Source organism: Prosopis cineraria, unplaced genomic scaffold (genome assembly GCF_029017545.1).
Source record: "Prosopis cineraria cultivar Desert tree isolate PC_DT_omini unplaced genomic scaffold, ASM2901754v1 PC11, whole genome shotgun sequence".
In the NCBI taxonomy this organism is placed as follows: Eukaryota; Viridiplantae; Streptophyta; class Magnoliopsida; order Fabales; family Fabaceae; genus Prosopis; species Prosopis cineraria.
In genome coordinates this window covers 9,946,568-9,953,378 of record NW_026555342.1, presented here as the reverse complement: position 1 = coordinate 9,953,378, position 6,811 = coordinate 9,946,568, and positions in this window count along the sequence as shown.

Genomic DNA, 6,811 nt, shown 5'->3' with positions numbered 1-6,811 from the left:
TGCTCCACAACACAATGTGTGAACGGAAATGAACTCAAAAGTAACCTTGACAATGCCAGGCATTCCTTCCCTTGTTAATGAATGATGTTATATAAATTACTATTTCCTTCGCTAAAAAGATTAACTAATTACCGTGGACGGCGAGCTCTGCCCCGAGTTTCTCTCCTCCTACTCCTTGTTCTTCTTTGATCTCGGCGAGCCACCGTCTCCAACGGCATCTCTTTGCCCGGGGCGGCGGCGGAGGAGGGGCAATCCCGCCGTCGATGCAGGAGGAGCATTTGGTCTCGAACCAGCTCTCGAAGTCGTAGCGGGCATGGCCAATGACCCGACGACCCGAACAGAGCCTGCCGATCATCCCGGCCATGACTCCCAGAACGGTGATGACCGCAAGAACCGCAATAACGGGTCCGACCGATTCGTGACCCGTGGGTGTTGTGTAGGCTTGCTGTAGCTGGGTCACTTGCGCGGACATGTGACTGTGTGAGAACTGAGAAGGTGTCTGTGCCTGAAAAGCGAGCAGATTCCAGGATGCGGAACGAGGGGCAGTAGAAGTGGTCAAGAAAACTCGATAGAAAAAGAAGTAAGAATGCTCAATTCGGTTTGTTTTTTGGGGTTTCTATACGTTGTGAGCCGAGAAATGGGCTTTAAACTTTAAAAGCACACGAATTTTGGCACGAATGTGGAAGACGATGGGTACTGAAGATATGTCATCGCCGAGTAAATATTAAAGAAGATTACAACTAAAAACCTGATAAAAAATTATTATCAAATTAGAGTCTTGTCAAAATTTATGTTTTTAAATTCAGGAGGCGCGCAGTACTATTAAAATTCGCTCAACCGTTAAATCAATATTTTAATTGATTTAATAAAATATTTTATCTATAATTAATCTGATTCTGATCAGAATTTAATTATGATTTTGAGTATTAATCTTTCTACCAATATCTATAGGTTCGAGTACTTTGAATAGCAAGGGAAGATAATAAATGAGCAATTGCTGGATGCAGCAAAAAGAGTGAAAGTGAGATATACATTTGTGGGACCCAAGAAAGAAAAACAGGGAAGGGTATCAGTTTCTGGTCTGGCGAGCATCAAAGAAAGTGTTGGGAGTGTGAGAATGTCACGTCACATGAAGAGCCAACCTTAAAATACATTGATGCTAGTTGTCAAATTCTAAATAAATACGAGCAAGCAAGGAGGGGGGGGGGGGGGGGGGACTTCAGGAGCCACGTCCTGAGATCATAAGCTGGTTCATACACTCATACAAGCATCGTTTATTCTCATCGAGTCTCAGAGGTTCAGAGGATGAAGTTCCCAGAGAATCTGTTTATCTCATCTGGGTCATTGTGCCCCTCATTTTGACATGCCTTTTCGAATTCATACAGGAAAGTAGATGGCATTCAAGTTGGATCAAAAAGCTTATGATTGTATTAGAATTGCTTCTTTTTCTTAATGATGCCTTCGCGAATCCCTGATATATAATATAAATGGTTCTCATTTTTTCCGCAATAAAATCACAAGCCCGGGATAATGCCGAAAGCAACCAAAAAGTGCAAATTCCCACACATTTAGCTGCCATCTCATCAATCACCAAAAGTGCTTCTGTTTTAAACGAATATTCCCCATGTTTCTTGAACGTCCATTTAAAATCTTTTGCTATATTATTTTACTGGGAGAGAGGGCGATCCAGTTAGAGTTAAAACAACAGGCGAGTAAATATATGATGCAGCTTTTTAGCTCAATTAGCAGCTTTGCGGCTAGGAATTATAGGATGTGATAGTGAAAGCGAAATAATTGTTTTGATTTGAGACACCTGGATCCCTAAATACAATATCTTCGTTTCTATCATTACTTCTGTATGAGACTCTCTCATTTTTATCTGTCATCCCTAGCAGATCAATAGGCAGGTTTAAGTTAACCCTGCAGATCAAAGCACAGTAGCATCCTCATTTGCTACTACTGCTTCAACCAGTTCAATAACTTGATTGGGTTTTTATTGCCCCACTACTCTGCTTATATAGATGGACATACATGTACTGGAATCAAATACGGAGATTTCTCAGTGGTGTTTCGCGCCAGAAGCCGCAGCTCTCTTGTCCCATAACCAGTCATGTCACTTTCAGTCTTATCCCAACTAACATTGTCATTCATTACTTGGGAAGTTTAACTAATATAACCATGTATATGTGTGAGTAATTTGATTAAAAATGGTTGAAGATAAGAGATGATACTCCAAAAGGAAGACCTGCTTTAGCTAAGACCTCTCGCTGATAATAGAAGATTATGTCATTCAACTTCAGTTTCACTGAACCGTGGTGTTTGAATCTTTTCCAAAAAGTTTTGTGGTGAAATAAGTAGGGCATTTATCTTTTCCGTTCATAAAGGTCTCAACTATCGTGATGAAAAGGCTAGTATAATAGTTCCTCCATTTTCATATGTATAAAAAAATATATCATACAATTTAAGAAAGTTAATTCACCATTATAATTATGTTTTAAAAAATTAAACTAAATATCCTATAATAATAAATACAAGCATGCATTAATTATTTTTTGTTAATATAAATTATGAGAAGTAATTTAAAAAAATGTGTAATAAATACTTATTAAAATATGTAATTTTGCCCATATTTCATATCTAGCCTATTAGCGTAGTGGAGTAAGAGCATGGCTGAAAATTTTAGACTTAATAGAAGCCTTATGAACAGCACATCCTTCAATATGGAGATGTTGGTCATCAAACTAACTATTTTGGTTAGCCTATGTTTTAGTTATTATCATTCATTTACTCCAATATGACAAAGTTTATGTAATATTGATGTTGAAGCTGCATATTCAAGAAAGGTTTATTACTTTCTTGTGGCTGATTCAATGTTATTTATAGGACCTACAAACTATGATCAAAGTGTGGTAGCCATTCATCTAATGATACTGTCTCACCCACAATGGGATCTAATGGACTTCAAATCTTACAGGATATATCTGTAACACATCAATTTTTTTTTTTTAATAATTTAACTCAACCATAGTTGGGTTACAGCCACCCAACACATTTTTATATCAATAATTTCGATATAAAATATTTTATAATTGGCTTCAACTCACACACTATAACATTTCAGATAAATTTTTACCTCCCACATGCCATTAGGCTAAATCACATTTGTCCATCCTTATACTCCCAACAAGTAAACTAAATCACATTTGTCCATTCTTATACTCCCAACAAGTAAAATAAGCAATTTAATAAATTTTCAACACAAGCCAGTTATTTGGCCTTATAATCATGCCATTTTAACCAATCCAAAGTAAACCAAATATTAAAATTACAATCATCCAAATTGTACCAAAAATAGAAATAGTTTGAAAGGCATGATTACATTTATATATTCATATAATTGACAATAAAAAAAGTCCTAATATGGACAATATAACACATTATAAATCATAAATTAAATACCCAAAAGAAACAGTGGATCTATACTACTAAGCCTCTGGGACTCCTCCACGTGTCACTCGTGGCTCTTCTCCTGAAAATTGTTAACCACATAATGAGACTCAAAGTCTCAGTAACCAAAGTCAATTTATGATAGTGTATACAAACAGTTAAGTGTGTGCTTACTAAGTGAGAACTAAAAATAATATAATTCCAACAAATATAAAAAATATTATAATAAACACAAACAACCATCCTTATATCCCTCAATTAACCTCGAGCCGTAGCCCTCACTCGGTGCTAAATTACCCGGCCAAAGGTAGATTAGCCCGAGCCCTTACAAGCCACCTATTGAGCTCCAATAGGGGCGTATCACGTGGCACATAAATACAACAACAATAGCAAGTCTCCCAACACCTCCCACAATAATCAAACAAATTCATAATAATATTGCACAATTATATAATATTACAAAATTCATAATTTTCTCAATAATCACCCAATTAACATGAAGTAACACTAATCACAAATTAAAAGCATGGTTACCTTGTGGCTTTTTCAAAAATTATTCCTTAAAATTTCTCTCTCACCACAATCTTCACCAGTAATACAATCTACAAATAACATATTATTTATAAATATTAGTTTTAATTTTTGAAACTAATAAAATAATTCTAATAATAGAATTAAAAATATAACATAATTTCTAATCTCAATCTTAACACAAATCTATAGTTAATACTATTAAGTAAAATTTTTAACTCCTCTTTTAATTATCAATAAACATTAATAATCTAAAAATCAAATTTTAAACTAATTTCTATTATCAAAATTTTCTTTTTATTTTATAAATTCGTACCCAAAATACTCAAAATTAAAAATTAAGTCTCTAGCTTAGAATCATAATCCTATAACCATAATAATTCATTTCTCATCCCAAATAATCATCTAAACCTCAATAAATCAACATATATTTTCAGATCTAGTTTAGAATTTGATCCATAAGCCACAGATTCAAAGATCATCAATAAATTTATACTCTAGAACATTTATTATACTACTGACAACCTCAAAAATCATATTTATTCAACATAAATTTATCCCTCTTCCAGATCTTAAATTTTCTACCACTACAAACCCAGAAACTAAAGAAAAAAGATGACTAAGAAAAATTTTAGAACACTTACTTAGTCTTGAAAAGCTTAAAATCATACCCTAAATATCCTATTAAAAACTCTTACCTTAAAACCCAGCACCGGTGAACTTGGCTCACAGATGCTCTCTCTGCCGAAGCTCACGCACGAAAGAAGGAATGAAGAGAACGAAAGGAAACGGGTGAGTTTTATAAAATTCAGTGGGTCCCACATCTTTTTTTTATTATTTTTTTTCTCTCCTCTCTCCTTTTTTTATTATTATAATATAAATATAATCATTGCGGGGGAAAAGAGCACCGAAAGCATCTTGTTCTCTTCTTTCTTTCCTTCTTTCTCATACTTTTTTTTATTATTATTATAATAATATTTTTAATAATAATATTTTATTATTATTATTATTATTTTTATTATTTATTATTTTTTTAATTTTAGAATTATATCCTAAGTTAGATTTAATAATCATCTCCTACTAATTTACTTACCTCTAAATATTTTTTTTTAAATTTCTATTTACCAAAAATTAACTATTAAAATTTAAATTGGGATGTTACAATATCCCTAATAAAGGTGTTTCACATGTTATTATGTTCTTTATAAAGTTGAAGTTTCTTGCTTTATTGTTCCATTATAACTCTATGGATAAGTGGTTAATTTGTTGTTGGATTGTCACCTAAGTTTTTAGATGGTCTTAATCTCTCCAATGAATTTACTAAGAATCATTGTTGCAATTACACTGATCTTCATTCTGGAGATGTTGGTCGTCAAACTAACAATTTTGGTAAGTCTCTGTTTTTAGTTAATTATCATTCATTTACTCTAATATGACAAAGTGTATGTAATATTGATGTTGACAAAGCATATTCAAGAAAAGGTTTATTAGTTTACTGAGCATGATTCACTTTTATTTATAAGGCCTAAAAACTATGATGAAGTGTCAACTAATGATACTAACTCTACCTAAAATATGCTCCCAGTTGATGTTAATGGTGAGTATTTGATCAATGAAATTTGTTAGATGAACCTACCTTATATGTTGATTGTTTAAAGTAGAGTTCTCATATGATAAACGTAGTTCATGCAAATAAATGAAGGGGATCCAATTTATATTTATCAATATTGTAATGTTTTGATGTGATTTAATGGACAAGTGAAGCATAGAGTGAAATTTTTACCCATGCGATTTTCTTTTTGTTGTTCACAAGTAAAACTTAAAGTGCTTCTAATAGAGCCACTGCCTTTATACCACTATAAGTTTTTTTATTTTTTTATTGTTCACCACATGAGTCTAAGAACTTTTTTAGTAATACTAGAGCTTATAACAATATATTTTCTTTCACTTTTATGGACATCAAAATCACAACTTTTGTTGGTCATGTGCCTTACTCTTTTACATTATCCAAACAAAACTATTATAAGATTGGAAGTCTTCTTCCATCAACAGACTCCCGATCAATTTATTCTCAACTCTATGTTTATGATATTGAGCATGAGATTTCTAATAGACTCTTAATGATGAGGTATGTTTTTCTCATTGTAATTGTCTTATTCCAAGCACTATTAGTCTTTAAAAATAGTTTTTTAGAAGGTTTTTTTTTTGTAGTAGCTATGATCGAGATAATGAACTCAATTCAAGGATTGTGCATAATCTTATGGCATTGTTCAATGATGTAAATTGTCTTGTTAAGATTTGTAGCATGGCTTCTTCAATAATTAACAATCATCATGTTCATAATATCAAGATACGTTTGGTGAACAAAAGATAGATACAAAATACTCCATTTTACTCCCATTATTCTATTTGAGACAATGAATTTAGACCCATAATTTATATAGACTAAAAAATCATCTCTCACTATCAAACCCTAACCAAAAACTCATAAATGTAGAAGAGATGGGGAGGAATGGGGTTTAGAGCACTTACCTCAAGTGTCTCTAGCTTTAAAATACTCCCAATATCGTCCAAGAATAAACCCTAGCAGACCATGACACGCCTTCCTTGTTTTCTCCTTTCTCTCCTTTCTATTTCTACCTCAGTTCATGATTGATATACTATAGAAATTGGCAATAATATGCCACAATGCATGAAATAGAGAGGCTCCTCTCGCTTTAGTATTTGCCTATGTGTCGTAGTGGACGTGATTCACATCATAGTGTGTGGCATAAAAACACTATATCTTTATTTTCTTCTCCTTTTGATGCCCGTTTAGCCCAACTCTACATCA